General features: G+C 44.6%; 1 pseudogene; it reads left to right on the top strand.

Annotated features, from left to right (window-relative positions):
• Positions 1–222: 222 nt before the first annotated feature.
• LOC148534791 (5S ribosomal RNA) lies at positions 223–341 on the top strand (annotated as a pseudogene).
• The last annotated feature ends 8,551 nt before the right edge of the window (positions 342–8,892 follow it).

Here is an 8,892-nt window from a genome sequence, read left to right as displayed (position 1 = left end):
AAATAAACAAACCCTGGAGGGGAGGGGATTATATAAAGTTAATGTCGCAAGAAGAATCAAAATAGATTCATGAACTCAAGACGCTCAAACCAAGAGGACTGAATATCGATTTTGAATTTACATATTTCCTTAAAGACTAAGACAAGAGGGCCCCAAGTAGTATCTAAGAGCATCACTAGTAAGGGAATTTCCAATCAGGGAGATAAGGGACACATTAGAGGTCACTACTTACATACCACCCTGTCACCGCCCAACCACTTCCGAACTTGGAAGCTAAACAGGGTAGGGCCTGACAAGTAATGTGATGGGAGACCTCACATGAACATCAGGTTATGTAGTTCAACCTCAATATGATGTCATTTGCTCCCTAAATGTGGAAATACGATGCTAGAAGATAATCATCATGCAAGGGCCCTAAGAACCACAATTCAACTTCACCAATAAATCTACTTTGCCAAGAAGAAAAAGGATGAACCAAATCAATTAGAAACATTTAACTAATAGAGAATCCATTAAAAGAAATATTAATATATATCTGAATCAGAAAAACTAATAGAGAATCCATTAAAAGAAAAATAACATACATTAGAATTAGAAAATATATTACTTCACTACATCCATATAGGGAAGTTTATAATTCATAACTTCGCTTATCCCTAATAAAAAATCTTCTATGTTTTAATTTACCCCATTAGATCTTAGTGCCATTTCTCATCTTTACATATGTATGATAACCTACTATGTATCTATATGTAACATTTTTAGTCTCATTATGTAACACACTCATTCCAGGTTTTCTCATGTTACACAACACACCACCGTCTTTATGTTGCTGCAGTGTGAGCAACGAATGAGTTAAACAAAATAGGAGGGGCAGAAAGCTCTACAAAAGGAAATCACTGACAAAGGACACGCACTCACAGCCCTGACGAAGCCCGCATTCTGATTGGATGGGCGAAATGCGTAGGCCACGCCCCCTGTACTGAACAATACCCGGAAGAGGGAAGCCGACGGTGACACAGACGTGCACGCACACCGCCGGTAACATCCCTCTACAGCAGCTGAAGGATTCCATCGCTCCGGCTGCTACCCCACGGGACCCACCCAGGATGGGTCTCTAACATCTCCAACGGGACCGGGATTTAACCGCAAGGAGGCAATACACGACACACCAGTAAGGAATGCTGACATTGCCTATACTGACACGGAGGTAGGAGGTGCATGCACCGACCAACGTTTTAAACCTTTTTTTGGAAACTGAACTCTGACATGTCTTTTTACATGACTTTATACAGCAAGGATTTATGAGACATCCATTATTAAAGACATTCTTGGATCTTTTATACAGCTGCTGCTATTAGCTTGGACTTTACTTATTATTTTATTTTATTTATTTATTATACCTACGCCACTTAACATACTTGTTTTTTTATTATAATTTTTTTAATAGTTATATGCTGCATTATTATATGTTTCAATAGCCATTTGTTTTCATTATTGTGATGTATCCACTCAATTAGGGTAACACTATACCATTGTTAATATAGCAATCCTGATCTAATTAGGATAATAGAATATCACCATTTTAATCAACTTTCATATTAATATTCTTGTTTTAACCCTTGTCCTGCCAGGATCATATTTTAACATACATGTAACCATCAATAAATTATTTTTGTTATCCCTTTTTACATACCATTATCTTCACTCTATTTTGCGCCCTATACGATCTCTATTATCCATCATAACCATCGGGCTTGCAACAAGACCCTTGTGGTAGGGTCTCGTTGCCGCAAGCCCTAGAGTGCTTTCGGCTCAAACAGAGCCGAAAGCACTCCCACTGTGATGTCAGTGGGGCCGGCCCCAGATGGTAGGTGCTACCATGGGAACGCCTCTGTCTGGGCAGCCATGCCCCTGGCACGCCCACCAAAGGGGCCGTGCTGTCACTCACCATCGACAGCATGCCCCCTTTGCTAAGAGACCCAGAGCGATGGCTTGCCCATCGCTATCCGTGTCTCGCGCATGCGCACGACGGAGCCTGCTCTGTTGTGCGCATGCGCACTGGGCCACCATCGACCCACTTGCGAGCGCTCAGCGCTCGCTCGCGGGTCTGAATCAGGCCCACTGTTTCCAGTAAAATGTTGTTTCTGCTGAAGTTACTGCTCTCTGCTGAGCTCCCAGGTACTCTGGGACTAATTCATTAGGGATTACTATTGTGATTGCAGCTCCATAATCGCACACAGGTATGCTGTGAAAAATTGCTGATGATTGCTATTGCAATGCCATCTCACTGCCAGCATAGAGATGCTCACTGTCTCCCACTACTGCTATCTCACATCCATGATACTGTACCATGCAAACTTTTATAAACACTGAAACAAAGAAAAAGGGGGGATTCCACACAGAACCATTTAATCTATTCATATATACCAGTAACATTATATCCTTCTATAATAATAGATCATAGGTAGTCACTGGTGGTGCTCCTGGAGCCCAGAATATAACATTAAACACCAAAGAGAAGAACAGAAGGGCTTGTTGCTGGAGCACTTTTGAATTAGATATTCAAATCAAATAAGTTTTAAAAAATAACTTTTAATAGACTCAATTTAAAATTGAAAAGGAACCCGTGATACACAGAAAATTACTATCACAAAATGTTTAAAATGTTAAGGATGATACCTTAGAAATGGCCCCCAGTAGTAGTCCCCCTTATGCAGTGCCCCCTGATCATGGTGTGTATTTAGATGCCCACCAGGGGCACTACTGGGGCATTACATAATGGAGCCTACTACTCGGGGCACAATATAAGGAACACTACTTGGAGCATTGCAGAGGGGGGACCACTTCTTGGGGCACTGCATAGGGGGGACTTCTACTGGGTGCACTATATAAGTGGCACTGTTTATTGGTGACTACTACTTGTGACACAATATAAGGGGCACTAATGGGGCACTGCTTAGGGGGACCACCACTGGGGGCACTACATAGGGTGGGCTACTACTGGTGGGCAATATATAAGGGGCATTACTGAGGGCATTGCATAGGTTGTTACTACTACTGGGGGCACAATATAAGGGGCACTACTGGGGGCACTGCTTAGGGAAGACTACTACTGGGGGCACTGCAAAGGGGGACTTCTTCTTGGGCACTGTTTAAGGGGCACTACTGGGGGCATTGCATAGGGGGAACTGAGGGCACCATGTAAGGGCTACTCTGGGGGGCACTGCTTAGGGAGGACTACTACTGGGTACACTATATAAAGGGAAATGCATAGGGGAACCACTACTGGAGGCACTGCATAGGAGGGAATACTACTGGGGCACTGTACAAGGGGAACTGCAGAGGGGGAACCACTACTGGAGGCACTGCATAAGGGCACTACTTTCAGCACTGCATAAGGGGGACCACTATTGGGGGCACTGTATAAGGGGCACTACTGGGAGCACTCCATAGGGGGACCACTACTGGGGGCACTGCACAAGGGGGACTACTACTGGGGTACTGTATAAGGACTCCAAATACCCTATTTACACCACAGCTTGTTGCACGCAGTAACTACTCAAGTTGCATATGGAATGGCTAATTTATGCCCTGGACTCCAAATACACTATTTACGCCACTGCTCGGTGCACCCAGTAAGTACTCAAGTTGCATATGCAATGGCTAATTTATGCATGCCCATGCAACAGCATTTAAATGGTCAGGCACACCTGCGTTTCTCTGACCACCCCCACATCATCACCCCAAATGCTCATTGCCTGTCAATCACTCTACGATGGCTATGCGTGGTCTCTATAATCAGTGCAATCGCAGTGGTGCTTTTGCGCACATGCAGTGCAATGCATATGCTTGCACAGTATTCAACAATCGCCCATATGCGTACGCTTTAGTAATAACAATCTGTAATGATTCAGACCCTCTGTCTGTTACATTCCAGTTCCAAGTCTGGTAATCAAGTCTCCTATTCCATCTCACTCTCTAGTCTGGTTTTACCACAGAGACTTGTTATTATCTGCCTCCATCGGTTCCAGTCGATACATTCATTCATAGGTCCCATCCAATATCTCCAATCATCAGTCCTATCCGATATCTCCAAAACATTGGTCCCATCCAATATATTCAACATCAGTCTCAAACCGAACGAATTAATTATGATAGGTCTCAAAACCAATCCAGTACCTCAATCAAGATCGGTCTCAAACTGAACGAGTACTTCTATTCATCATTATCAGTCTCAAACTGATCCAGTACTTCAATTCTTCATCATCGGTCTCAAATCAAACCAGTACTTAAATTCATCATTATCGATCTCAAACCGATCTAGTACTTCAATTCTTCATCATTGGTCTCAAACCAAACCAATACTGTACTTTAATTCATCATCATCAGTCTCAGGGCTCGATTCAGACCCACTCGCTAGATGCGTTCGCACGCAGTGAAAGTATGCAAATATGCGATGCATGGCAATGCATTAGCACGCCCACTGAGTCCTGGCGTGTGATCGCGGTGTGCATTTAGACTCCCCCCAAACTGTCTTAAGATGCCCACTTGTGCACATTATCTCCAGGATGTGTATGCAACCATCGGTAACATCAAGTACCTTTGGAAGCGAACGCAGCACTTGTGGTTGACCATACCCTACTGCAAGCACTGTGAGTGCTTCAGTGTGTAAAACAACTATGTGATGTGTACTATGTAGGGGTGAGAGGGTTCGGATTTCTGAAATCCGAACCCCCCCGAGCCCCCCCCGATCCGATGCCGATCCGAGTCAGGCTCGACTATTCCAGCCTGACTCGGATCAGAAATCGAGGCAAAACGTCATCATCCCGCCTTCCGGGTCTCGTGGGTTTTGGATCCTAAATAAGGTACCCACGTCGGCGCCATTTTCTCACTCGGCTGTGGACTGGGAAGAGGGAGGGTGGGAGTTAGGGCGGCTGGGCTGTGTAGTGTAGTGTAGTGTAGTGCAGAGTAGTGTTGTGCTGTGCTGTGCTGTGCTGCTGTTGTCCATAGGGGCTGTGTCCACTACGTCAAAGTCCATAGGGGCTGGATGGACTGTATTGTGCAGTCAGTTGTCCATAGGGGCTGTGTCCACTCCAAAGTCCTGTGCAGTGACCCAGTCCTAAAGGGGTGCTGTAGTGTTGTCCAGGGGGTGCTCTGTCCATCAGGGGTGCTCCCCCCAAGTGCTAAAAAAATATATATTTTTTCTGTGTTTGTGAATTGTGTGCGCAGTAGCCGCACGTGCATCAACAAAGTAGTGCCAAGCGTGCACCTGTGTCATAAGTAAAGGGCCGGCTGGCTTGACCGTTAAAGGGTGCTGTAACCCCCAAAGTACACTCCAAACCAAATAAAAAAATATTTTCTGTGTTTGTGAATTGTGTGCGCAGTAGCCGCACGTACATCAACAAAGTAGTGCCAAGCGTGCGCCTGTGTCATAAGTAAAGGGCCGGCTGGCTTGACCATTAAAGGGTGCTGTAACCCTCAAAGTACACTCCAAACCAAATAAAAAAATATTTTCTGTGTTTGTGAATTGTGTGCACAGTAGCCGCACGTGCATCAACAAAGTAGTGCCAAGCGTGCGCCTGTGTCATAAGTAAAGGGCCGGCTGGCTTGACCGTTAAAGGGTGCTGTAACCCCCAAAGTACACTCCAAACCAAATTAAAAAAATTTTTTTCTGTGTTTGTGAATTGTGTGTGCAGTAGCCGCACGCGCATCAACAAAGTAGTGCCAAGCGTGCGCCTGTGTCCCATAAGTAAAAGTCCAGCTGGCTTGTCCATTATAGGGTGCTGTAACCCCCAAAGGGCACTCCAAACAAAATAAAAATATATATTTTTTTGTGTTTGTGAATTGTGTGTGCAGTAGCCGCACATGCATCAACAAAGTAGTGCCAAGCGTGCACCTGTGTCATATAAATAAAGGGCCAGCTGGATTGACCGCTAAAGGGTGCTGTCCCCCCAAAGTGGACTCCAAACAAAATTTAAAAAATTTCTGTGTTTGTGAATTGTGTGCACTGTGGCTGCACGTGCATCAACGAAGGAGCAGCGCCAAGCGTGCGCCTGTGTCCCATAAGTAATAGGCCAGCTGGCTTGTCCGTTAAAGGGTACTGTGACCCCCAAAGGGCACTCCAAACAAAATAAAGAAATATTTTCTGTGTTTGTGAATTGTGTGGGCTGTAGCTGCACATGCATCAACAAAGGAGCAGCACGAAGCGTGCGCCTGTGTCCCATAAATAAAGGGCCGGCTGGCTCATTTCTTAAAGGGTGGTGTAACCCACAAAATGCACTAGTCTCCAACAAAAATAAAAAATTATTTTCTGTGTTTGTGTGCGCTTTAGCCGCACGTATATATCAATATAACATAAATGGAGGACCAAACTTTCTCCGATAAAAATAAAATAGGGAAAGATCAAGAACCACTTCCTCCTAGTGCTGAATCTGCTGCCACTAGTCATGACATAGACGATAACATGCCATCAACGTCGTCTGCCAAGGCCAATGCCCAATGTCATAGTAGAGGGCACATACAATCCCAAATGACAAAGTTCAGGAAAATGACCTTGAAAAAAACATTTAAATCATCTGAGCAGAAACGTAAACATGCCAATATGCCATTTACGACACGGAGTGGCAAGGAACGGCTAAGGTCTTTCCCTATGTTCAAGACTAGTGGTTCAGCTTCACATGACGATGGGAGCCCTCCTCCTGCTAAAAAAATCAAATGAGCTAAGCTGGCAAAAGCACAGCAAAGAACTGTGCATGCTAAGAAGATATCACAAATCCCCAAGGAGAGTCCTAGTGTGGTGGCGGTTGCGATGCCTGACCTTCCAAGCACTGGATGGGAAGAGGTGGCTCTTTCCAACATTTGCACACCCCCTGCAAGTGCTGAAAGGAGCACCCACAGTCCACTTGCTGATATGCAAATTAAAGATGTCACTGTTGAAGTACAACAGGATGAGGATACTGGTGTAGCTGGCACTGAGGAGGAAGTTGGCGAGGAGGATTCTGATGGTGATGTGGTTTGTTTAAATCAGGCTCCGGGGGAGACAGTTGTTGTCCGTGGGATGAAAAAGCCCATCACGGTCATGCCAGGGCAGAAGACCAAACATTCCACCTCTTTGGTCTGGCAATATTTCTATCCAAATCTGGACAACAACTGTCTTGCCATATGTACCATATGTAAAGGTAAAATAAGTAGGGGTAGGGACGTTAACCACCTTGGAAAATCCTCCCTTATACGGCACCTGCAGCGCGTTCATAAAAAGTTACTGTCAAGTTCAGAAACTTTGGCTAAGACCGTAAGCAGTCCAGGGACACCTAAATCCCTTTTTCCTGTTTTATCCAAGGAATCGGTGGATGAGGAGGATGAGGACGACATCTTGCCTCCGTAGAGCAAGTTTGTGCAGGGACACATTAATTGCCAGCTTGTTTTGTGGGGGCCCAAACGAACCAGTCATTTCAGCCACAGTCATGTGGAAGACCCTGGCACTGAAATGTTTGGTTTGTTAAAGTGTGCATGTCCTATTTATACAACATAAGGGTGGGTGGGAGGGCCCAAGGACAATTCCATCTTGCACCTCTTTTTTTCTTTGCAGTATGTACTGTTTGGGGCCTAGTTTTTCAAACTGCCATCCTGTCTGCCACTGCAGTGTCACTCCTAGATGGGCCACGTGTTTGTGCCGCCCACTCGTGTCGCTTAGCATAGTCATCCAGCTACCTCGGTGCAATCTTTTGGCCATAAAACAGTATTGTGAGGTGTGAGGTGTTCAGAATAGACTGGAAATGAGTGGGAATGAAGGTTATTGAGGTTAATAATTGCATATGAGCAGGAAAACCCACAAATTCTGTGATTTAAGCTGTTTTTATGCTTTTTTTCAAAAAAATACAGATCCAAAACACAAAACCCAGAACCCAAAACACGGAAGGGTGGTTTTGGTAAAACCAATCCAGATCCAAAACACGAAGAAAGATCCAGATCCAAAACACAAAACACGAAAAGTGGCCGGTGCACACCCCTAGTACTATGAAGCTGTGTCTTAATTATGTATGCCTCTGAATGGCGTTAAGATGCTCAGGTATGCCTGCATTCACACCAACACTCCCCCGGTTCTATCGACCAACCCCTGTAACCACCCACAAATGGCTTCTCCTGTCACTCATTCTAGTGAGGTGGCTATGCGCAACAAGCAAACGCTTCCTGATCACATGGACTAGTTCACGCGCACACACTGCAATGCGTATGCATGCGCAGATTGCAAACATCAGCAGGCTGCATGCGAATGCAGCCTAACGAGCGGGTCTGAATCGGGCCCTCATACCGATCCAGTACTTCAATTCATCATCATTGGTCTCAAACTGATCCAGTACTTCAATTCATCAACATCAGTCTCAAAGCAATCTAGCTCTTTTATTCAGCACCACCAATCTCATACTGGCTCTACTCAGTAATCCAGCATCATCGCTCCCAATCTGATTGTGCTCATCTTTCTAGTATTATAACTTTCCAGTTCTCATTCTAACTTGCTGTTTAATAAAGACATTTATATTACTGTCCTTGCCTTCAGGCCCATCATCCTCTACAGTTCATGTACCTCTTTACAGGAAGTCATTGCTTAAGCCACCTAGCTTCATCCACATCTCTAAAGTCTACTCTTCAGCCTCCCTCACCTGTTCCAACCAATCCCAAACCTCAGTTGTGAAACACTTGTCACACCTATGTACATTTCTTTGTATGTAGTCATTGGCTAATCAAACTATTTAAAGTCAAGAACTTGCTATTGATGGTTACTGTAGGAATTATCTGTATAGTGGCATATGCAAAGAGGAGCATTAACATAAATGTTCCTACAAATAAAAATGTAATTAAACATTTAGTGATAATCTGTGTGTTGAGGAT

Source organism: Taudactylus pleione, unplaced genomic scaffold (assembly GCF_031769625.1).
Source record: "Taudactylus pleione unplaced genomic scaffold, aTauple2 ptg000064l, whole genome shotgun sequence".
In the NCBI taxonomy this organism is placed as follows: Eukaryota; Metazoa; Chordata; class Amphibia; order Anura; family Myobatrachidae; genus Taudactylus; species Taudactylus pleione.
Note: the sequence above shows the minus strand (reverse complement) of the source record. Positions and strands in the feature narration are given on the sequence as shown.